At 42.4% G+C, this 25,673-nt stretch overlaps 1 long non-coding RNA gene across 2 annotated transcripts in view; it reads right to left on the bottom strand.

Moving 5' to 3' along the window:
- The window catches only part of LOC123361743, a 55,652-nt gene extending 30,278 nt beyond the window's left edge, over positions 1 to 25,374 (bottom strand). For both annotated transcript variants that reach the window (XR_006576212.1, XR_006576211.1), the window contains exon 1: positions 25,191 to 25,374. This is a non-coding gene — a long non-coding RNA (uncharacterized LOC123361743). The remainder of the gene's footprint in view (positions 1 to 25,190) is intronic.
- Between the last annotated feature and the right edge of the window lie 299 nt (positions 25,375 to 25,673).

Raw genomic sequence — 25,673 nt, 5'->3', positions numbered from 1 at the left:
TTGTTCTGTCATCTGCTACCACTGAAAACAGTCTAGATCCATCCTCTTTGAAACCCCCTTTCAGGTAGTTGAAAGCAGCTATCAAATCCCCCCTCATTCTTCTCTTCTGCAGACTAAACAATCCCAGTTCCCTCAGCCTCTCCTCATAAGTCATGTGCTCCAGCCCCCTAATCAGTTTTGTTGCCCTCCGCTGGACTCTTTCCAATTTTTCCACATCCTTCTTGTAGTGTGGGGTCCAAAACTGGACACAGTACTCCAGATGAGGCCTGACCAATGTCGAATAGAGAGGACTGATCACATCCCTCGATCTGCTGGCAATGCCCCTACTTATACAGCCCAAAATGCCATTAGCCCTCTTGGCAACAAGGGCACACTGTCGACTCACATCCAGCTTCTTGTCTACTGTAACCCCTAGGTCCTTTTCTGCAGAACTGCTGCCTAGCCACTCGCTCCCTAGTCTGTAGCAGTGCATGGGATTCTTCTGTCCTAAGTGCAGGACTCTGCACTTGTCCTTGTTGAACCTCATCAGATTTCTTTTGGCCCAATCCTCTAATTTGTCTTGGTCCCTCTGTATCCTATCCCTACCCTCCAGCATATCTACCACTCCTCCCAGTTTAGTGTCATCTGCAAACTTGCTGAAAATGCAGTCCACACCATCCTCCAGGTCATTAATGAAGATATTGAACAAAACCAGCCCCAGGACTGACCCTTGGGGCACTCCACTTGATACCGGCTGCCAACTAGACATGGAGTCATTGATCACTACCCGTTGAGCCCGACGATCTAGCCAGCTTTCTATCCACCTTATAGTCCAATCATCCAGTCCATACTACTTTTACTTGCCAGCAAGAATACTGTGGGAGACTGTATCAAAAGCTTTGCTAAAGTCAAGGAATAACACATCCACTGCTTTCCCCTCATCCACAGAGCCAGTTATCTCATCATAGAAGGCAATTAGTTTAGTCAGGCATGACTTGCCCTGGGTGAATCCATGCTGACTGTTCCTGATCACTTTCCTCTCCTCTAAGTGCTTCAAAATTGATTCCTTGAGGACCTGTTCCATGATTTTTCCAGGGACTGAGGTGAGGTTGAGTGGCCTGTAGATCCCCAGATCCTCCTCCTTCCCTTTTTTAAAGATGGGCACTACATTAGCCTTTTTCCAGTCATCAGGGACCTCCCCTGATTGCCATGAGTTTTCAAAGATAATGGCCAATGGCTCTGCAATCACATCCGCCAACTCCTTTAGCACCCTCGGATGCAGTGCATCCAGCTCCATGGATTTGTGCTCATCCAGCTTTTCTAAATAGTCCCGAACCACTTCTTTCTCCACAGAGGGCTGGTCATCTCCTCCCCACGCTGTGCTGCCCAGTGCAGCAGTCTGGGAGCTGACCTTGTTCATGAAGACAGAGACAAAAAAAGCATTGAGTGCATTAGCTTTTTCCACATCCTCTGTCACTAGGTTCCCTCCCTCATTCAGTAAGGGGCCCACACTTTCCTTGACTTTCTTCTTGTTGCTAACATACCTGAAGAAACCCTTCTTGTTACTCTTAACATCTCTTGCTAGCTGCAACTCCAAGTGTGATTTGGCCTTCCTGATTTCTCTCCTGCATGCCTGAGCAATATTTTTATACTCCTCCCTGGTCATTTGTCCAATTTTCCACTTCTTGTAAGCTTCTTTTCTGTATTTAAGATCAGCAAGGATTTCACTGTTAAGCCAAGATGGTCGCCTGCCATATTTACTATTCTTTCTACACGTAGGGATGGTTTGTTCTTGCAATCTCAATAAGGATTCTTTAAAATACAGCCAGCTCTCCTGGACTCCTTTCCCCCTCATGTTATTCTCCCAGGGGATCCTGTCCATCAGTTCCCTGAGGGAGTCAAAGTCTGCTTTTCTGAAGTCCAGGGTCCGTATTCTGCTGCTCTCCATTCTTCCTTGTGTCAGGATCTTGAACTTGACCATCTCATGATCACTGCCTCCTAGGTTCCCATCCACTTTTGCTTCCCCTACTAATTCTTTCCTGTTTGTGAGCAGCAGGTCAAGAAGAGCTTTTCCCCTAGTTGGTTCCTCCAGCACTTGCACTAGGAAATTGTTCCATACACTTCCCAAAATCTTCCTGGATTGTCTGTGCACCGCTGTATTGCTCTCCCAGCAGATATAAGGGTGATTAAAGTCTCCCATGAGAACCAGGGCCTGCGATCTAGTAACTTCTGTTAGTTGCTGGAAGAAAACCTCATCCCCCTGGTCTGGTGGTCTATAGCAGACTCCCACTACAACATCAACCTTGTTGCTCACACTTCTAAACTTAATCTAGAGACTCTCAGGTTTTTCTGCAGTTTCATACCGGAGCTCTGAGCAGTCATACTGCTCTCTTACAAACAATGCAACTCCCCTACCTTTTCTGCCCTGCCTGTCCTTCCTGAACAGTTTATATCCATCCATGACATTCTTCCAACAGTGGCCAATGCCAGGTGCCCCAGAGGGAATGAACAGAACAGGTAATCACCAAGTGATCCAGCCCCTGTCTCCTATTCTCAGTTTCTGGCAAACAGAGGCTAGGGACACTGTCCCTGCCCATCCTGGCTAATAGCCATTGATGGACCTATCTTCCATGAACTTATCTAGTTCTTTTTTGAACCCTTCACAACTTGGCCTTCACAACATCCTCCAGCAAGGAGTTCCACAGGTTGACTCTGCAGTTCTGTTCAATATCTTCATCAATGATTTAGATAATGGCATAGAGCAGGAATCGGCAACCTTTGGCACACGGCTTGCCAGTGTAAGCATCCTGGTGAGCCGGGCCAGTTACCTGCTGCATCCGCAGGTTCAGCCGATCACGGCTCCCACTGGCCGCAGTTCACCGCTCCAGGCCAATGGGAACTGCAGAAAACGGCGCGGGCTGAGGGATGTGCTGGCCACAGCTTCTCACAGCCCCCATTGGCCTGGAGTGGCAAACCACGGCCAGTGGGAGCCGCAATTAGCTGAACCTGTGGACACAGCAAGTAAACAAACCGGCCTGGCCCACCAGGGTGCTTACCCAGCCAGGCCACATGCCAAAGGTTGCCGATCCCTGGCATAGAGAGTACACTTATAAAGTGTGCGGATGATACCAAGCTCGGAGGGTTTACAAGTGCTTTGGAAGATAGGATTAAAATTCAAAATGATCTGGACAAACTGGAGAAATGTTTTGAAGTAAATAGGACAAAATTAAATAAGAACAAATGCAAAGTACTCCACTTCACTTAGAAAAGAACGATCAGTTGTGCACATACAAAATGGGAAATGAGTGCCTAGGAAGGAGTGCAGAAAAGGATTGGGGGGTTATAGTGGATCACAAGCTGAATATGAGTCAACAGTGTAACACTGTTGCAAAAAAAGCAAACATTCTGGGATGTATTAGCAGGAGTGTTGTAAGCAAGACACAAGACGTAATTCTTCCGCTCTACTCCACACTGATAAGGCTTCAGCTGAAGTAGTGTGTCCAGTTCTAGGTGCCACATTTCAGGAAAGATGTAGACCAGTGGTCAGAAACCTCTGGCAAGCGGCTCACCAGGGTAAGCACCCTGGCAGGCCGGGCCAGTTTGTTTACCTGCCACGTCGGCAAGTTCAGCCGATCGCGGCTCCCACTTTGCCATCCCAGGCCAATGGGGGCAGCGGGAAGCGGCGCGGGATGTGCTGGCCGCAGCTTCCCACCACCCCCATTGGCCTGGGACGGCAAATCGCGGCCAGTGGGAGCTGTGATCAGCTGAACCTGCCGACGTGGCAGGTAAACAAACTGGCCAGGACCGCCAAGGTGCTTACCCTGGCGAGCCGCGTGCCAGAGGTTGACGACCCCTGCTGTAGACAAATTGGAGAAAGTCCAGAGGAAAGCTATAAAAGTTATTAAAGTTCTAGAAAACATGACCTATAAAGAAAGATTGAAAAAAATGGGTTTGTTTAACCTGGAGTAGAGAAGACCAAGAGGAGACATGATAACAGTTATCAAGTACATAAAAGGTTGTCACAGGGAGGAGGGGAAAAAATTGTTTTAGTTAATCTCTGAGGATAGGACAAGAAGCAATGGGCTTACACTGCAGCAAGGGAGGTTTAGATAGGTTTTTCCCAATACCCAATCTGTCAGGGTGGTTAAGCACTGGGAGGTAGTGTAATCTCCATCACTGGAGGTTTTTAAGAACAGGTTAGACAAACACTTGTCAGGAATGATCTAGTCATTACGTAGTCTTGCCTGGAATGCAGGGGACTGGACTAGATGACCTCTCGAGGTCCCTTCAGGTCCTACATTCTATGATTCTACAAGATCCCTGCCTCATTCAGTGTCATAGGATAGACAGCAAAGATGATAGATAATTGCAAGACAAAAGAAGTTGTTTGTGTTTAAGGTCACAGAGCAAGAAGCTGGGTTCTAGTCTTCTAGGCTCCAGATTTGTTGTTGGGCAAGGCTATATCATGAAGCAAATAAATAATGGAACTGAATTAAGATCACATAAGCAACCTTAACTCTGGCATTTCCTAACTTCTGAGTGCTTGATTTAGCAATTCTAATATTGTTTTAACAATTTTTAATATGTAATTTTATATACGATGAAGAGATCGTAGCCATGTGAGAAACTGAAAGAAATACATGCAAAGGGCAAAACAATAAGTTACATGGAGATCATTGGAGACTGAGCCCTTGAATAAGAAAAGGGATTTTATAATCTAGTGAAACGATAATTTTACATTTGTGTATATTTTTGTAAATTTTTTTAGAGGCAACATTATGTTTGTTTGGTCAGTGATGGAGGGAGAATGATGGGGAACTGGCTGAATCCCTTAACTGCTGCTTTCCAGAATTTCTAATTCAAGCTGAAGGGTTTGGGTTTTTTAAAAAGTTTGTAAGGAAAGTGCAATGTTGGTTTTGAGTGTTAGCTGGGCTCCCTTCAAACACATTTTCAACTTCATTTTTTAATTAAGTTTTTGCTTATGAATTTCCCTGGTTTCCATTTTAATGAGCATCAGAGTGGGCTGGCAGATAAGGTCTGCAGGAGGAGAGTCCTGTTCCAACAGCATCTGAGGCCTAGAAGACTGGGGTTCCTGTCGTCCAGATGTCAGCAAGTCCACTGGAGATGTGTTTCATGGTATGAATTATACTCCTATGGCGTAAGGGGGTAGTGAGTGGTGGAGGGGCATGAAGGAAGAGTCAGGGAATATCCACATGGAATCCCTTCAGCACTGTTTTCCCCGTCCCCTTTTTTCCTCCCCAGACCCCCTGCAGACAATTGGCTCCCCCAGTTCCTTACCTTCTCTCTTCTGCCCCATTTCATATCATCTACATACCCCACTTCTCTATACTCCTGGGACCCCCTACTTTCCTTCACCCACACCCTGCCATGCCCTGCCAGTGTTATGCTCCCTTACCCTCCTCCCCCAGAGTGTCCAACCTGTCTGAGACCAGGAAGCACAACTCCATGCCATGCTCCACACACACTCACAATGCCCTGCCTGCAAACCAACTTCCTTCTGGGTCCCTTGCCCATTTTTTTTGTTCCCCTCTAAATCCATTCCTGGACTCCTGCTTTTCCCCATTCCCCCTAGCTCCTACCCAACTTACCTCTGGCTCTGCCCAGAAGAATGTCAATTTATATGTATAAACATTTATACTATATATCTATATATTCCTAAACAAAGCTTTTTGTAACTTTTCAGCCTAGCCCCTCCCCCAGAAATACTAAAAGACACTTCTTCCTTGCAGGATCAGCAAAACAAAACAAATATGAGCATCTAGACCAAATCTCTTTAGAGATAGGATGAGCCAAAATATCAGAGTATTTTTAAAATAAGATACAACTAAATTTTCAAAACACCATGGATGGGTGAAATCCTGGCTCCACTGAAGTCAATGGGAGTTTTGCCAGTGGTTTCAATGTAGTCAGGACTTCACCTTGTAACTCTAAAAGCCTTTGATTTTTAACCAAACTTCCCAGAAAAATCTTTTTCCTGGATGAGATGCAGCATGCAAAATTTCAGGAAGATCAATTTATTTTAGGGAGATAAGAATTGGGGGTTGAAAACTGGGGTCATAGCAAGGAGCTGATTTCATCTTTAACTATGGAGTATCTACTGCCACATCATAAGCTACCACTATCATATGGCTTCAGACAATGGCTACCTCTGAATTACATAGCCCTTCTTAGAAAACCCACACCATATCAATATATTGGTTACATTAAACATTCTCATGTGGTGAAATCCTTATGTGATTAACATGACACAATCAATTCATTTTTGTATTTACCTCTGTAAAATAAGATTCTAGGACTAATAAAAGAGATTGATTTCATCATTTCATTCCTGAGCCAAATTCTGCTTTCTTTTATTCTCATTGATGTAAACCCAGAGTACCCGCATTACTGACAATGACATTATTGTGGATTTATACTGATGAAGATGACAACAAAATCTGACCACTTATGTTTACATTTTGACTCTCCTGGATGCAGAAACAGTCTGCAGACACATGAACACATGGCCAACGAATAGGATCAGGGATGGTATTAATTGCTGTAGTCAGTTAATGCACTCTAATTGTTTCTCTCAAAAGCTGAGTTCAAATTCAATTTAGGTGACAAGTAAAAATGATGGTGGTTTTATTTTTATTCCAAATAGATATTTATCCACCTGCAAATGCCGTGGCATAATTAGCAATGTCTTGTGCAACTCCTTTGCTATTTCTCCTAAGATCAGGACTGAAGTACTTTGGGATTACTGAATGAGGAAGCTTGAACAATATCTGCTTGTATTATTTTATTCCTTACACTGGTCTGTTCTTTTAGGCCCTTAGAAGCATTACATTCCCGCATATCTTGGGGGTGGGGGTATTTGGGGACGGGTAAGAATCTACATTGAGGGCTTGACCCTTCCCCCTTAAAGTCAATGCAAATTGAGCCATTTCCTTTAATAGCGAGACAAGGTGGGTGAGGTAATATCTTTTATTGGACCAATTTCTGTTGGTGGAAGAGACTAGCTTTTAAGCTTACATCGAGCTCTTCCTCAGGTCTGGAAAAGGTAACCAGAGTGCCACAGATAAATATAAGGTAGGACAGGTTGTTAGGCATAAGAGACCTGAAGAGCTCGATGACTTTCAAAAGCGTGCCTCTTCCACCTACAGAAGTTGGTCCAATAAAAGATATTACTTGCCCGATCTTGTCTCGCTCATATCCTGGGACCCATACAGCTACAACACTGTAAAACAACAATTGACTTTAATATTGTCTGAATATCTATTAAAGTCTGTGGTTAAGCCAACATTTTCAAAAAGGTCACTAATTTTAAGTGGGGAGGATGTCTGACTTGAGGTATCTCTGTGCCTCAGGTTTAATACCCCATACTGAGGCACTGACACTTTTGAAAATGTTCACTTTAATGTCTATACCCAGGAGTGCTAAAGTGTTAAAACAAGCCCGTTTTCAGGATAGTCAACAGCTCGTTTCCACATGTTGAATATTTTCTAAAACGGGAAGATTACCAGAACAAAAGATGCAGAAATCCAGACTGATCTTGGGCTCCAACAATTTTTGGTTCTTTAGGTAGATAAAAAAATATTCCTCCCCTTTTGACAGTTCTCAGTTATCCAAACTACTGCTAAAACCATGCTGGCAACAACTTCGTCAACACATGGTTTCAACCTTATGTGGACAGAGCCTAACAGGTAAAGGGAGAAAATAGGTCTAATATAATTTCACATATTGAAGTGAGCCTATTAACAAAATTCACTATTCCTAGGTGCAGAGACTTCCTAAGGAACCTTATCCTATATCATCAACATTCAAAACTTCCTCCAGATTATGGACTATGTTATTTTAGAACATAATATTAATAGATGTGAATTCACGGCTATAAAAAAAAAGGACATTTCCATACCTAGATGGTTTAAATATATAAGGGCTGGGCTTATTGATTCAGGAGGACCACCTTGACATTTAAACATATGTCACTCATTCCACAAATGTGTCTAGCCCTCCACTCTCGGCAGCCCCATGGCCACTATGAAAAGGAAGCTGAGCCTTCTAAGGGCATCTGTCAAATGTCAGGCAGGCATGCATAATCTGCAGTGTGCTCCCAGGGTAACTGTTGTCTAGTTGCTGCTAAACCCCGGAGAAACAAAGGAAAGCACTAGACCTGTTGAAATGAAGCACAATATAGGAAGAACTTTCTTAAAATGATTTGCTGCTATGAATGTACAGCTCTCCACTTTGAAGCTGGAGGTTTGTAGTCAGTCAGTCAGCAGCCACAGCGGACTGCAGCAGCACCAAGTCACCACACACTTGTTATAATTAATTTCTTGGCAAGCATTGCTGGAAAAAGTTACAGAGAATTAGGCAAGCACAAAGTAGCCTCCATCAGTATAGAAAACAAAGTTTAGTGATGCCTTTGGGGAGACCCAAATTAAGCTTGGCTTTACTATGCCTTGTAGTTTATTAACCTTAATTCTTGAGAGAATGAGAATAGAATTTAAATGAAACAATTGCAAGACTTTCCTCTACTAAAAATGAGTGGTATTAATATGTATTATTACAGCAGGAAAATAACGGAGATGTCAAGAAACCCAGCTTTTCAAAGATAATAAAATAAACAGCAGAGGATGTTTTCTGTTGCTCAGAATGATTTATAAGCTGAGCTAGTGGCCTTTTCAGCTATTATTCTTGGTAGCAAATCCTTTCCTACCTAAAGATGTGTTTATATATGCAACGTATCCAGTAATATCAAGTCAGATCCTGAATGATTTATCTTTCAGTCTGCAAATTACATTAATGATATAATTAATAACGTATATAAAAACTGTGTATGTCAGAGCAATATGTCATGTAATCAATGGCAACAAATCATTTTCTCTGGTATTTAATGATTCCTCCAAGAGGATGAATCTATAAAAACAGAAGAGTTAATCAATGAGGAGGGTACATACATTGTCTCCCTTATCTGCAGACTCAAATACTCAGTTGCCTTTATTGTTTAAATTTTAGCTATTGGAAATCAATTTAGGAACATTAAAAAAAAAGGTACAATATTAATGGCAAAAGAAGTTGGTATCTGTAGCGTCTAGTCAGAATTGTCCACTTTCAACTATTGCTAAGGGTTGGTCACTTGGAAATGTTTGTGAAAGCATTACTGCTAGCACAAAAACAAATATGGGTAGTACATTGAAAAATTAACTTTTCAAAGGGCGTGCCATTTCTCCAAACTATAATGTACAGTTTAGAAAGGTTCTGCAAAATCAATGAGCTTTTCTGACAACTCTAGTTCATTTCCATGTCTCCTGGCAAAAGCCCTAGTCAAACCCCACCTTTCTCATGCTTTTGAGCAAAATGAGGCAACAACTTTGTTCAGGGCATGGGCTCTGTTTAATTTACATTGACAAAGTAACATTGCCTAGACGATTATTTTAGATGAGCTTTAGGTCGGCTCGTTTCCTTGTAAACATATTGTGAACACAGGAGGAAAAATCCTTACCTGCCAACTTCCTCAGCTGTTCAGGTTCATCCCCGGTTTTTAAACTAATGGTGTTATTTGTCCCACCTCATTCTAACACAGAACCAACCTCATTCAGGAGTAGGATCTGTATTTCAGAAAATATATTTATGTTGCTATGGCGGTCGAACATTCTTTTATTTTCAGCTCTCAGATTGACAAGATTGTCTTCAATAATGTAAGCAGACTTTCCAACTGTTTTGAAATAAATAATTAGTAAGGACTTTTTGTATGTTATTTTCATGCTGCCCATAGTAAGTGTTGGTGTCTAGGCACAATTCCCAGGGAGACAGTAGAAAACATTCTGCTTTAGAGAGGCACAGTTCCTTTTAGGGTTCCCCTTTTGTGTTGGCAAGAGAAGTAATTTTGCAATACCCCTTTATGATGCAGAGGACTGAAATATGGGTGCACCTGCTCCCTACCAGACCCTGCCCTCCCACTTGCTTCCGGCAGTGGAGAATATTACTGCCTTTGTAGCAACTGAGTAAACATTATGTAAGGGCTTCAGGATCTGGCCCTTTCTTATTAGAACTTTTTCAGTGGCTGCTCTTGATATTGTTCAAGTGATTATCCCCTAAACCACAGTCGTTTGGGGATAAATTGCTTAACAAAAATACACCAAATCCATTGGGACATATTTCAGTACAAACACATGGCACCACCTCTCAGTGTAAATCTTGTAAATCGGATTTGATTCTTTGCATAAGAAACTCCACTCTTCCTAAGGTAAAAATATAAACATGAACTGTGCAGTAAAGTGAAAAAAAAGATTTTAGATCTCTAGTACAGGGAACCTCTGGTTAGACTAGAATAACCCATATTCACCAAAAGCTAGGGACGGCTAAGGATCAATTACACACTGAGCCTCTAATGATCTTCTTACATCAAAAGCCCTTTCAAGACACAGCAACATACCTGCCCTGCAAAGGCTCCTGAACTAAAGGATAATGTAATCATCGGTACAATATCCTCTCTCTTTTGTGAGTACTTTAGGCAAAGAAAAGAAGCAGCTCTCACTACAGTATTAAGTGTCATCTTGAACAATACCTAGAAACAATAATGCACCCTTAGTTGTCAAAAGGACAGCATTTGCGACTGGAATCAGTACACCTGGGATCTTTGCTTCTAATATATTTTCAGTGATTTTTCATTGTTGGTGTGGTTGATCTGTTTGGAACGTGGGAGTTTTTGAATAATTTGCTAATCAGCTGAATTCATCTTATTTGTTTCATGAGGAGGTATTTAGATGAGCTTTACCTCCCTAAACCTCTTAATATAAAGAGTAAACTAGTTTGCCTGTGAATGTATTGACTGTGTTAAGAATGCTGGATTGTATTGCAAAGGAGTTCAGGCCTGTAATGTTATCACTCAGCAGGAATGGATCCCATCAGAAGGCACATGGTGTGCCATGACGTAGCCAGTCTTAAACCACAAAAGCAGACTTTTCTCTGTGAATTAGACAAACCACACAAAAGGCAACAATAGCTAGCATAAACACTATTTAATACTATTCACAGGCTATTGAAGAAATGGGCGTTGACTAAGAATTGCAGCAAAGCCAGGACATTGTTGTCAGATGAAAGGAAGGCTAATGAACAGGAAGCATCATTTGAGCAGGCTGACAGTAACCATATAACTGCAGGATTGTGGGACTGGCATTTACCCCATGGGTCTTTACAGTCAGAAAAATAAAGAGAAATTAAAGCATAAGGAATCCTTTTTTTGTGGGCACTTAAAGCCCATGAAGCAACACAAGGAAGTATACAATTGGCTTTTCAAGATTTGTCTCTGCTTTAGATAATTATGAAAAGGGAACATTTGGGGAGGGCTAACTATAGGTTCCATGTCATAAGACAGACACTTTAAAAAAAAATGAGATTTGGGTCTTTGCAAACTGTAATTCTTATTTTGAATCTGAAGAACTATTTTTTTCTAATTATCTCAAACTAGGCTCCTGTAACACATGACATTTTAGTACCTGCCTCATAAAACAGACTAATTCAATAAAAGCCCATTGATTTTTCCACTTGACTTTATAATATGTAAAATACAGAGAATACAATTAAATACATCCCCCTACAATGTATTTATCCAACAGTTCTGCCCTCATCCCAGTAATGGAACATGGAAAATAGTTTTAAACTGATTTTTTAAATCTTTTAAATTACACATTTATTACTCCATCTTGCCAGGTGCTGGATACTCCGGGGAGGTGCTGAGCCCCATCAGTGCCCACTGACTTCACTGAAATTGATGGTGCTTAGGTGAATCTTGTCTGTGGGAGTTGGCCTGAGCTGACACTGAGTGGGCCCTCTACACCACTTAGAGGAGGGCATAACGTTCAGTGGATTGGCCATGCCCACTGTGTTCTTATCCCCTGTGACCGAGGAGGAGGCTCCATGCTCCAAACAAGCCGGCATGGAAGGTGGAATTGGATATGGACCAGAGGAGGAGCTACTATAGCCATGATTCCTCAGATCCAGCTGCCAATCAAGTTCCATGCAGGTGATGCAGACCTTTGTACACCCTATTTTGGCCCATGTGCTACAGTAGTGATGCAAAGGGGGAGGATTTGCTTTAATTTCAACCCTTGCACACTTTATCCATGTAAAGCCACAGACGAACATTCTAGCATTGATGCAATAACTAGGAGACAAGGCAAGTCAGACGGGAAGTTTCAAGTAAAGGAGAATATCACATATATTATTTAAATGCTTTATCCATCAGCCACCTGTGCTATACAATAAGTCTTCCAGGAAGTGTAGAGATGTCACACTTCCTGTACACTCTAGAGGCAGTCCTTGGTTTCCTGTGATACTTCCTGTTGGGGCAGAAACAAAGAAGTCCAGGACAGGACAGTCACAGGCTGCAGTTATACAGACTAGTAAGAAGTTTGTTACCTCATTGCTGTAAATAGTTCCTGTTCATAGTAAAGAGTTTATCCTTACACTGGTCTGCTTGTCAGTAAGATATTACATGGTATCTGAAGTAAAAGGCAGTGTGCAAAAAGGCTCAGTGAGAGAGGCAACTTGCCACAGCTGCCACAGAGCCTATGCAACTGCAGGTTACTCCATCAGCCTTGAGAATCAGGGACATTTTTAACATGCCCAGAAAAGGTTCAAACAACAATATGAGCTGTATATGTAGACCTGTGGCTATCATAAACTGGAAGATAAGCAAAAGATTGCTCTGCCCTTAACTCTAGCAGGCACAAAAGCCCTAGGTGTCTACAGTGCACTCCGTAAAGATGGTGGTGGGGAAAGAGGAAGATTTGCAAGATAATGAAAATGTTTTAGTATCATTGCGCCCCTAGAAAAATATTACTTACAAGGGATGTATGTTCAGGATCAGAACAGAGAAGGGGCAACAATAGAGGATCTTGTCACAGACAAAGCTAAATAGTCAGTCCTGTGAATACGGACTATTAAACACCAGATTGTTTTGGAGAGTAACAATGAAAGTCCATGAACTGTTACTAAGGAACTAGAAAGGGCAATATGTATATGCCAAGTTGCAGAACAAACAGAAACACAAATAAAAAGCCTGGAGAAAGACACAAGGAACATGACAGTACTATAACTAGAACAGAAGTTAAGTTGGCCAAGGACAGAAACATGGGAAGTAGGAACAGTGTCAAGGATGTGGCAGGCTGCATGAGTATAGGAAATGTCCAGCATTTGGGCAAATATGTAGAAACTGTAATAAACCTAATTACTATGCTAAAATGTGCAGAGAAAGTACATATATTAAGTGCAGAAAGGGATTTCTCAAGAGAAGAGGAAGAGCTGTTTTTAAGCACAATAGTGGAGGAGGCTAAAAACTCAGAAGATGGCTAATTAAAATGTGCAAAAATGGCACTTATGTGACATACAAGACAGACACTGGGGGAAAAATACATATAATAGAAACTGAAATAGAGAGATGTAAGAAGAACATAAAAGTGGAAGAGTCAAATGCGTCTGTGAAAGACAACAATGGAGGAATAATTCCAGGGTGGGGAGAGTGCACACTGACACTAATACAAAGAGGAAATGACCAAACAAGAGTTTGCAGTGGTACACAGAGGCAAGGAGCCATTCTTAGGCCTACACATGGGTGATGTGCTTGGTGTTGATATACCATAGAGAGACAGAAAGACAATATAGAACCAGATATGAAAATATTAATAGTATCACATGAAAATGTATTAATAGGAAATGGGTGTCTTCCAGTAACATACAAGATATGGTTAAGAGAAGATGCAGAACCTATATTACATACTATACAAAAAGTTCCACAAAACCTTAAGAAAGAGGCTAGGAGAAGTGCTGCAAAATACGACAGCAACTGGTATAATTTGGAGAACAGAAGAACCAACGGATTGGATTCCTTTGTAAATGCAGAGAAAAAAGGAAGGGGACTATAGCTGAGGTGTCTACAGACTATGAACCCCGAGGAGGTGAACAGAAAAATAAGATGAGAACACTTCCACTTACAAGAAGAGAACTGCTATGTGAAATGGCAGCAGCCAAATTCTTCAGCATATTAGATGTATTGCTGTGATTTTTGGAGGATCCTCTTGGACACTGAGAGCTTCAAGATCTGCTCTTGCAACACACTATTTGGAAGATACTGCTTCCTTAAACTGCCATTCAGAATATGATCAGCTCCAGAAGTATTTCACCATACAAAGAGCCAAATGCTAGGAGGGTCCAGCCGGTATGAAAGTACACTGATGACATAATAATTTGGGGCAGTACAACCACTAAACTTCAGGAATGACTAAGGAGAGAACTGGAAAATGAAAGAGCTAATAACCTTAAACTGAATGGTTTCAGAGTAGCAGCCGTGTTAGTCTGTATCCGCAAAAAGAACAGGAGTACTTGTGGCACCTTAGAGACTAACACATTTATTTCAGCATGAGCTTTCATGAGCTACAGCTCACTGCATCCGAAGAAGTGAGCTGTAGCTCATGAAAGCTCATACTGAAATAAATGTGTTAGTCTCTAAGGTGCCACAAGTACTCCTGTTCTTTTTCCTTAAACTGAATGAGGCCAAATGTCAATTTCAAACAATGGAAATAAAAAGCTTGGAAGAGAGACTGGCATCCAAGGGAAATTTTGCCTGATGAATCAAAGATTCAAGCAATACTATTCATGCCGAGACATGAAGATAAAAAGGGAATTCAAAGGCTGCTAGGCACATTACATTATGTCAGCAAATTCGTATCTAACTATACAGCTTGCACAACTCACCTAAAACCTCTCCTCCACAAGGTGACCAACTGGGCACGGGTGCCAGAGCATGAAAAAGAGTTCAATTATTTAAAGCACATTCTGACATGAGCTCCAGTGCTGCAATATTTTAACCCACTGAAAAATATCAAACCCTCCACAGATGCCTCAAAAAAAAAAAGCTGATCAATTGCCAGTTTCATATGCATCTAGGGCTCTGACAGCAGCAGAGAAGATGTACGCACAAGTTGGAAAAAAAGAGACACTAGGTCTGGTGTATGGATGTACACGGTTTTACAACTTTCTCTGAGGTCGCAGCATCAAAGCAGAAACTGATCACAAACCAGTGATTACAATACACAAAAAGGGACTTGGAAAAGCTCTGAGGATACAGCAACTACTTCTGAAATGGCAAAGAATCCTGTGGCACCTTATAGACTAACAGATGTTTTGCAGCATGAGCTTTCGTGGGTGAATACCCACTTCTTCGGATGTATTCACCCACGAAAGCTCATGCTGCAAAACATCTGTTAGTCTATAAGGTGCCACAGGATTCTTTGCTGCTTCTACAGAACCAGACTAACACGGCTACCCCTCTGATACTTCTGAAATATGACAGCAAAATACAGACATATGATGTGACCCCAGAGTTCTAACTTGGATGCCACTTAGTAATGGCAGACACACTCTCAAGAGCACATACTCCATCTGACAATACACAGCCTGATGATCTGGAACAAACAGTAAACATATATGTGAACATGATCAAAGTGTCATGTGCTATATCTCCAAGAGTATGGGATGAACTGGATAGACAGAAGCATCAAAAGATGAAAAAACACTGTGAGCAGTAATAAAAACGATAAGTAAAAGGAGGAAAACATCAACACTTCCCACTTGCATATTCCCCCTATAAAAATTAACTTTCAGTGATCTCAGGAATGCTCTTGAAGGGAACCTAGACTGTGGTTTCCACAGTGACAAGAAGGAAAATACTGGAATGAACACAGGAAGGAAACCTGGGACTGACCAAATCAAAAAGGAGAGCCGGGGAAGTTGTGTTCTAGCCACAGATGAATAATGACATCGAAGAAATGGTGAGCAAGTGTGGAGCATGACATAAGCACAGAGATTCACAGCAGAAATAACCAATGATATCACAGGAAAAACTCACTATTCTGTGGGACAAAGTTGGAACTGATATGGGAAGACCGATCACCTAATTATAATGGACTTTACCAATTTCCCAGAAGTAGTCACATGGGAGTCCCAGGGGTCTGGCTGGGGACGGGGGTGTGGATAAGGGTCGGGGCAGTCAGGGGACAGGTAGGGGGTAAGGTCCAGTCTGGGGACAAGGAACAGGGAGGCTTAGATAGGGGGTGGGGTCCTGGGGAGCAGTTGGGGGCAGGGGGCCCAGGAGGGGGTAGTCAGGGGACAAGGAGCAGTGGGGTTGGGAGTTCTTAGGGGGGCAGTCACCCAGCCCTCTGCCCTGAGCCCTGACCCCCGACCCCTCCACACACACCACACCCTCTGCCCTGAGCCCTGCACACCCCCCAGGTCCCTGCCCTGAGCCCTGTACCTCCCTCATACACACCCAGCCCTCTGCTTCACTCCTTCATCCCCCCCCGCCCCCCCCCCCGCAACAACCCTAGCCCTGACTCTGGCACCCCCACCCATACCCAGCCCCCAGCCCTGACTTCAGCCCTCTGCCCCCAGCCCTCTGGGTCCTGGCCGCCGGCCCCGCACAGCCCGCTGCTGGTCTGGGGTTCTGGCTGACGGATCCTTGCCAGCTGGGGTCCTGGCCGCAGGCCTCGCTCAGCCCGCTGCTGGCCTAGGTGAACAGAACTCCAGACCAGCAGCGGGCTGAGCAGGCCGGCAGCGTAAGATCAACATTTTAATTTCATTTTAAATGAAGCTTCTTAAACATTTTGAAAACCTTGTTTATTTTACAATACAACACTAGTTTAGTTATATAATATATAGACATAGAGAGAGACCTTCTAAAAAACATTAAAATGTATTACCGGCACGTGAAACCTTAAGTTAGAGTGAATAAATGAAGACTCGGCACACCACTTCTGAAAGGTTGCCGACCCCTGTTATAGACTAACAGACATATTGGAGCATGAGCTTTCGTGGGTGAATACATGTACATGCATCCGACAAAGTGGGTATTCACCCACGAAAGCTCATGCTCCAATATGTCTGTTAGTCTATAAGGTGCCACAGGACTCTTTGCTAATTTAATAGTGTTTAGATTCAGTCAGCAAATTTAAAAGAGGGATTAAAAGAGGGAAGATGTGCTACAGAGCAAGTCTTCCAGGAACTGTAGACTTCCTGAACACTCTAGAGGCAGTCCTTGGTTTCTGGTGACATTTCTTGATAGGGGTAGAAACAAAGCAGCCAAGGACTGCCGCTACACAGAGTAATAGGACGTTTGTTACCTCACTGCTGTACATAGTTCCGTACTCAGTAAAGAGTTTTTCTTGACGCTGGTCTGTCTGTTAGCAAGATGCTACCACACCACCTATAAAACTCTTATATAAGTTCAAGGTGAAGCACTAAAGAAAAAATGTATGAAGCAGGTAATGAGAGAGGTAAAAATGTAAAATCAATTTCCCAACAAAATAGTTAGTAAAACAGTGTTCATGTTGACAAAGTGTTTCAATGGAGTTCAGCTAAAACTCCCCCAAAATAGTACACCGGCTTTACAAAAATTCTACCACATGAACATAATCCACCCATTAGAAAAGTCTGGGAATTAACAGTTAAGGGATCCAGCCAGTTTTTCCCTGCCATATAATCCCTCATCACTCACTATTGCTCCTGATTTACTTCACCTACCCAATCTTTTGATTTGTTCTGAATAAGGCTATTGAATATATACTGTTGATGCTATATATTGTTTATTAAAAGGTGTAGGAAAGATATCAAAAGGAATATAATTCCAGCATACAACAAATTATGTCACTAGTCTTCTGTAAAACTTTCCCTAATGTAATGAGTTGAAGATTATTTTTATGATCACAGCTAGAATGAAATCTCTATCTGATGTTATGAAATGTTGTGTTTATACTGTGTTGTAAATGTAGACAAGCATATGTAAAGATTGCATGTTTGCATTTTTAACTATAGTATATAGCAATGAACATAGTGGTATGTTGTCTAAAATTAGACATGAATCCCCGGAACAGGAAATGGGATTTTATAACCTAGTAACTTGTTATTCTTACTTTTGCATATCGTATTCTAAATTTAGGGGGGCAATGTTAAGCGTGGACAGGCAGTATAAACTGTGTAATATGTGAGTGAAGAAAATCAATCTTATATGATGAGAAGCTAGTTTAAGCCTTAACTATGAAGTGGCTAGTGCAGTCCATAACAAATCTAAGGCGGGAGGAGCACAACAACAACAAAAAGAGAAACAGAAAGTTTAATTAAAGCCATGGCTGCAGTATAATGCAAATCTTATAAATAGAGCTTAATTGGTTTAGCAGTGAGATCCAATGCCATAAATAACCATTCATAATCATATACAATTAACATATCAATAGTTCTGTTTCTTGTTATAGTTCATAAGCTAAGTAAGCTCTGTATTAATGAAGGCTGACAAAACAGAGTTATTAATTAAAATCCTTTTCAGAATTTGGTCTGTTACATCTACCTGTCCTGCCATTTCAGACACCTGAAGTGTGGAACATATTAAAGTTGTCTCTCTTCATCAGAAGCAAAAGAGTGTTTTTTTCCTGTTTAATATCACTCAGATCTGTATAGGGAGGAAAACAGCAGTGCCAAGTCTTCCCGAAAAAGATGCTTAAATGAAGTTGCATATCCTGCAGTGCACTGCTGAGCCAAAGCATTACATTGGATGGAGACTTCTGCTGCAGCAAATGCTCCAGTGATAATCTGAAACAGTCTGTCCTTAAAGAGATCAGTCTTTGTTTCACAGTTTGTGTAATTTAGGTGATATTAATAAGGATAGCCTAAGTGTTCTGCTTTCCTGCAAATTAAATTCATTTTTCTCTTCCATACATTAACAACAATTCAATCCTGATCTCCAAATGACAAAAAGGGTTTCAGGACAACAAGGAACTTTCTTACTACCTGCAAACACTCAGAGCATTCTGAGTGCAGCACAAATTAAAGGGGAATTAAAAAAGCTTTCACAGTGGATTCAAAGAAACCTCAAAATTTCTTCAAATAAGGATGGCAATTGAAGTACCTGGAGTTCCTACTCTGCTTTGAAGAAAGGATGCACATGCTGGATACTGTCCAACTTTATTCCCTTGCTGGGGTTTGCTTTTATTATTAACTTAAAAATCAAAACATAAACATTAGCCCAAGCTTGACTGACTGCTCTTTGGATTTTTCTGCAGGACTGCCTCTCTCCCAGCCCCTAGTTCCCTCTGCCTCAGAAAGGCTCCAGCCACTCTTTAGCACTTGATTAAGTCATGACTCAGCAAAAATATTTCATCTCTATGCAGGACTCAAGCACCTGATAACAGAATGACTAAGCAGAAGATCCTTATGTTGAGTCATAGAATCTGCTACCCTGTTACAATTTTTCCCTGTTTCAGACCGCTATAATTTGAGGATGTTTTTAATAGTTTCAGTTTTTAGTGTACTAATGCATTACCTTTAATTAAAACTCCATTGAGGGCTTCAGTAAAACTAATTGAGTCAGTTTGTATTTTAGAACAAAGCTTTTAGCTCCACCATACTACACTTCCCTCCTTTCCTCCAAATTAGTCAGACAAGGACCATAGAAATAATCTCAACTTTTAGATCCTTAATAATAGCATGCAGTTTAATTAGTGAGACTATTTGTCCCTTCCTGAGGATACTGGAGCCCATGTCCATTACCCAGTCAAGATTTCTCAACACAAAGATGACAGTAAGGATGCTAAATCCTTTCTTTGAGGATCCTCTCCCACCTGCGTCACATCAAGATTCAATATCAAGAATACTTCTCACAGAGCTGACTCCTGCTTGTGCATCATACTTTCTTTTATCACCATCATATCAGTTTAAATACAAAGGGTCATTTTTTCCTGAACTACAGAAGTATTAATCCAGAGGAACTCCACGGACAACTTCACCCAAAACGTATACAGTTGAAAAGTCCAGAGAAGTCAGCAGCCACCTGGCTGATGGAGAACAAAGAACCCTTCAGAAAGAAATGTAGCAGTGTACAAAAGTCAGTTCCTGCATAATCATACTCACTCTTCCCTCAGTTAGAATTTTCCTGATGTTAAAAATTAGTTAGAGCAGAAATCACTAAGATCTATAAAACATTCTTCTGACCAATGTCTCATTCTAGAGCTCATGTCCAAACCAAAGAGAATAATTAATATTGAAGTGTCATAGTGCACCCTCTTTATTTTTGTTGCTGTAGACAAGATCCGTGGGCTTAATTTTCAACATTTTGTTAACTATTGTGTAAAAGGACTAGGCAATTTGATTGATGGGATCAGTGTTACAGTAAGCTAGTTGCAGAGGTGAAAGTAAGCCAGTATGCCCCGGCACAGCGTACCGGCAAGAGCCAGTGCATCGCACTGGGGCGGCCCGGCTTCCCTAGGTGGCAATTAAAGGGCCTGGGGCTCCCAGCAGTGGCTGGAGCCCCAGGCCTTTTAAATTGCCGCCAGAGCCCCACTGATTGAGATCTGGGGTAGCAGCGGCAGCAAGGGGCTCCGGGGCTTATTTAAAGGGCCGGGGCTCCCGCTGCCTCTATTGCCCTGGGCCCTTTAAATAGTCACCAGAGCCCCGCTGCCGCTACTCCAGGGCTCCGGGGGCTATTTAATAGGCCAGGGCGATAGAAGCAGAGGAGTCCTGGGCCCTATAAATAGCCCCCAGAGCCCTGGAGTAGCAGTGGGGTCCGGTGGCTATTTAAGGGGCCCGGGGCTCCCGCTGCCTCTACAGCCCCGGCCCTTTAAATAGCCGCTGGAGCCCCGCTGCCAGAGCCCTGGGGTGGCTGCAGCAGCCAGGGGCTCCGGCAGCAGTTTAGAGGGCCCGGGGCGGTAGTGATGGCCGAGCCCTGGGCCCTTTAAACTGCTGCCGGAGCCCCCGGCTGCCACTGCTGCCCCAGCAGGGGATGGGGAGGGCACTTACTGGTACAGGCCAGGCCGGGGCTGGCTTTGACCCCCCATCCCTGCCCCTTCCACCTGAGGCCCCGCCCCTTCCAGAGACCAGAGCTGGCCCCAACCCAGCCTCATACTGGTAAGTCCCTATTTCTACTTTCACCCCTGGCTAGTTGATTATTTCAGATTGGCTGTCAAACAAAAAAGGTATCTATTGTACTTAAATCATTAGCTAATTGTAAAGCAGAGGGCATTTAAAATCATTAGATGTGTACAACACTTGGGAGTCTTCAGCATAGAGGTGGCAGCTGAAACCATGGAAGCAGATAAGGACTAAAGAGAAAGTGTAGCAAGGAGGAGCTACTACCAAAGGGAATGCCTGTCAGCTGACCAAGGTGAGGGCAGTCTAACCTGATGGTAGGAGCGGGTGTCAGGAATGAAGGACTAGGGTCAGAGACAGAGTCGGTAGTCAGAAGCCGGGGCCAAGGGTCGAACCACAGAGCAGGAACTGGAGGCCAGAGCCAAGGGTCAAGCTGGAGTTGGAAACCAAAGCCATGATTCACGTTGGCAGTCAGGAACTGGAGTGAGCAGGGTAGCAGGGAGGGAGGGGTTCAAGGCAGGGGAAGAGCAACAAGGCAATGCAGGAGCAGGCACAGTGGTGGGCATGAGCCAGCTGAGCAGCCAGCAAGTTGCTGCTGGCTTAAGAGCCAGCCTGCTGGCCTCTGTAGCCAATCAAGTGGCACGGCCAATCAGGCAGCTTGCTGCAGGCTAGCTGTACTGATGAGACTGTCTGGAGACTAGCTCTGCTGCAGGCCCTGATCCCTGACAATGCTGAAGGAACTTTAGGAGGGAAATCAGGAAAGTTGAGAGTCATGAAAGCCCAGGGAAGAAATGGACTGGTCGATAGTATCAAAAGCATCAGACAGATCAAGAAGAGTAAGAACAATGAAGTGACCCTTCAAATTAGCACGTAGCCTTGGTACGGATAGTGTCAGTGGAACGGAGAGGGAAGAACCCAGCTGGAGTTGATAAGAAAGCAGACAACATACTGAAGAACTGTCAAGACAAAGGGGAGAAGGAAATACACCTGTTGTTAGGAGGGAAGTTGAATGGAAGGAAGGGTCTTCAAGACTGAAGACTCAAGAGCTTGCTGTTAAATGAACCAGAGGTGAAAACGTGATTGGAAATAAGGGAAAGAATGTGGACCGGAGAAGAACCAGAAAGAAGAAGCTGTAAAGGATAGCCCTAGGTGGCTGAAATGATAGGTGCAGAGTGTAAGAGACACTTCTGAGTTAGAGGCTAGAGTGAAGGGCAAGAGGTTAGAATTAGAAGAGGGGAGGATAGAGGCAAATGGCAGTGTGAGTAGCACAGTTCCTACCAGATAGTGTCAATAAACCTTTTAAAATATTGGCAAAGGCTGGAAGAGTGAAGAGGAGGAGGGTGTCATAACATCTGAAAAAACATGACACTTTAAGTGATGTAGCATAAACATTAAAAAACAACTGAGTGGATTAGTGAATGTCTGCCTCTTTCCCACCTATCTCCAACAAGCTTTTTATTTTGTAGGAACAAGATCTCCTCTAATCTGGTCACAGCTCTGTGTCTACTACATACTAGTCCAATATCCAGGAGGGAGGGATAGCTCAGTGGTTTGAGCATTGGCCTGCTAAACCCAAGGTTGTGAGTTCAGTCCTTGAGGGGGCCATTTAGGGATTGGTCCTGCTTTGAGCAGGGGGTTGGACTAAATGATCTCCTGAGGTCCCTTCCAATCCTAATAATCTGTGTGTCTGTGTGTGAATCCACAACCACTTACATGTCTAACTTGCATCCTTTTCTTGGCATGCACTTTGAATAAGCAATTGAACAGATTCAATTGCCTGAATATATCCTAGAGAAGATGTAGAGCTGGCTTTGAGGATTTTTGTGTTTCTCCTCTGATTAAAGCAGAAAAGACTCAGCATATCTGCTAAGGGACATATATACTACTAGGCACACTTTTACTATGAACTCCAGTTTGAAGCTAGGGCAGAGCTGGCAGAACTCAGAGTTTGTATTATGATATTGTGCTTTTGCTTCTCTCAGTTTGTGGCCACACTGAGGCTTTATTTGCACTGCACCTGGCATGTGGGCAAAATAACAGACTCCTGCTTCTAGTCCCTTCACAATCAAGACTATTCACTGAAAACTCCTCAGCAGTCTAATACTCATTCTGGGATTGGCTATTTTGAAGCATTTCTGTTCAGACCTCTCTTATATGATACACTTTTTCTTAACTTGTTTCTCCTATTTAGTTTTTCGTAGTCTAGAAACTCCCTGCTCCTTGTGTTGCATGTTTGGAATCCTAACAAATAAAACCACAGGATGCAGGCTCAGATTTTGAATACAGACAGTTAAACACTTCAACACTTGCTAAAATGAAAAGTCAGATTTACATTGACCTTCAAATCACCTCTTGTGTAAATGCATTTCTAAAAATATAATTACACCTAAAATCATATTAAAAGTCCACATTTTTCTGGAATGAAGTTTATCAATCTTTGCCTGTACAAGGAATAGTGAAGAGTTTATAAACTAACAATTATAAGAGTCAAGTGAGCAAAAGAAACAGTGCCCAGAGAAGAAGTCTAGTAACAGAGCTGGTTAGATGGAAAACTGCACTTTAGTAGCTATTCAAATTGTCCATGGGAAACAGAAAGCTTTGCAAAGGAGAACAGGTGACGTACAGTGTTAGGGCCTGATTCAGAATCCTGTTGACCTCAGTGAGCTTTGAACCAGGTCCTTAGTACAGCACTGTACTGAAGAGCTCTCAGATGGAGCCATTATAGAGAATCAGTGATCTTTTTACACCAAAAGAATTGTAAACCTCCTAGATTAAATTTGACCTCACTAGCTCAGCTATGTAGAAATTTTGCATTAAAGCTACCTGTTCTCATATGAATAATCTACAATATTCATGCTTCTAATACTGCTATTGTTTTTACCACCTACAGCTACTGATTTTCTTCATTTAACATACCCATGTACCCCAGTATTATTCCAGTAGTTTTGTTTCAGGTCTGGAAAATAAGACTTCTTGGTTATTTATAATCCTCTCAGCTATGAGGATGCTTCTTCCAGCATAAGATTTTTGCTCACACCCACTTCATAAAACAAAACAGGAAACAAACAAAAGGAACCGTTTAAAATATCCAAATGGCTAGTTTACCGCAGTGAATATGCGAAAAACAGATACGAATAAAATCTACTGATAGGAGAAAAACTGGGCTTATTTCACAAGCAGAATCAGCAGGTAAGAGACACTACACCAAAAAAATCCAAGGTTGAGAATGAGGATGATGCTCACTTATAAACACTCAGCCCCAGCTGGATATTTTGCAGGAGACTGTTACCCACAAGTGGCAGCATTGTGACAACCTTCTCCAAGGGATGAGTTCACTGTAACCTACCCCTGCCCTTCTGCCCCCCCCCAAAAAGCCTCTAGGAACAGGACACATAACAGCATCTATTCTAATTGTAAAGTGAATTTTTAGCAGCTCTCTTACACTTAAATCACCCACAAAGCACAGATTCAGATCATTTTTTCCCCGATGACAGGGAGTTTCATTACAATACTAAGAGGACCAAAAAAATGAATTTTTGTTTGAATTTCTAGAGGTAAAAATATATTTTTTTTCTATTAAGTGAGACTGTAGTTAAGGATATTTGAGTTTCCAGTCTTTATAATTAGTGTGTGTGTGTTCTCTATTTCTCTGATCATCCCATTCCTCTTCATTAATGCAAATTGCTGTTGTGACGTAGGTGAAGGACAAGCAACAATAGACAAAGCCTGATTCTAAGAAATTAACACACTTAAAAGTGTTACTGATCTTTGCCATCCTCCTTTTTACCCATTTACCCTAAAGGTCTGACTGACAAACATTACCCAGTGCCAACAGCATTGTAGCCCGGAAGCTCACTGCTCATGTTTCATGTGTTGAATTCTAACTAGAAAAACCACAGGACTCCCAGCTCAGCCTTCTCCGAAAAGATGGATAAACAGCACTACAGCATTTAATTTTCCAATAATTTTTTTTTAACATCTCACTGTTCAGCTTTTTAAAAAAAAAATATGTTAGGACATCTTTAAAACCTCCTTTTGCCCCCAAATCTGTTAAAGTTACATCTTCACCCTGGAAATTGGTATGAAATACACATAGTCAGATACAAAGGGCATGCAAACGAAGGCTATGCTAGGTCAGCACAGGGGATAGCGGCTGTTATGAACAGCAGAAAATATTTGAAGATACACTATTAGTACCATATGAGAAAAAGCAGTTTTACTCCACTCTCAAGCTAAATCATAGAGAGGTGGCTGCTAAAAGGCCTTCTTCTCAGGATGTCTGACTTCACTCCTACCTGGAAAATGCTCAGAATAAGAGAGATTTTCATGTCTCAGCTTGTACTAGCAGATGAATGCTTTTTTAGGCAATTTTTGTAAATCTTGCCAAATTGATTCCTTCTTTGCTAATATCCACCCAAAGTACTCCAACATTTTTGGTAAATGATTGACACTTCAGCAGAGCAAAACAGCAGAGGTAAAATAACCGGTCACACCAAATGTTCTATTCTGTTTATGTTCTTAGACCACACCCATCACCATGGTAATATTGGTGCCATCACAGACAGAGACATTCTTGACACAGAAACAACCTATGTTCATGCCTCCTATGAGGCTGAGCTGCGTTAAGGGTGGGTAACAGGCACAGTGCCTCAGTGTCAGCAGGCATTACTGTATGCCTTAAAGCATAGTGCCTCTTAGGTATTTTGGGAGGGGGACCTGTTATAGCATGGTCTCCTAGAGCAGTCGTCATGGCACACAGAGGGGTGGAGCCTTGTCCA

Source organism: Mauremys mutica, chromosome 1 (assembly GCF_020497125.1).
Source record: "Mauremys mutica isolate MM-2020 ecotype Southern chromosome 1, ASM2049712v1, whole genome shotgun sequence".
NCBI classification, from domain to species: Eukaryota; Metazoa; Chordata; order Testudines; family Geoemydidae; genus Mauremys; species Mauremys mutica.
Note: the sequence above shows the minus strand (reverse complement) of the source record. Positions and strands in the feature narration are given on the sequence as shown.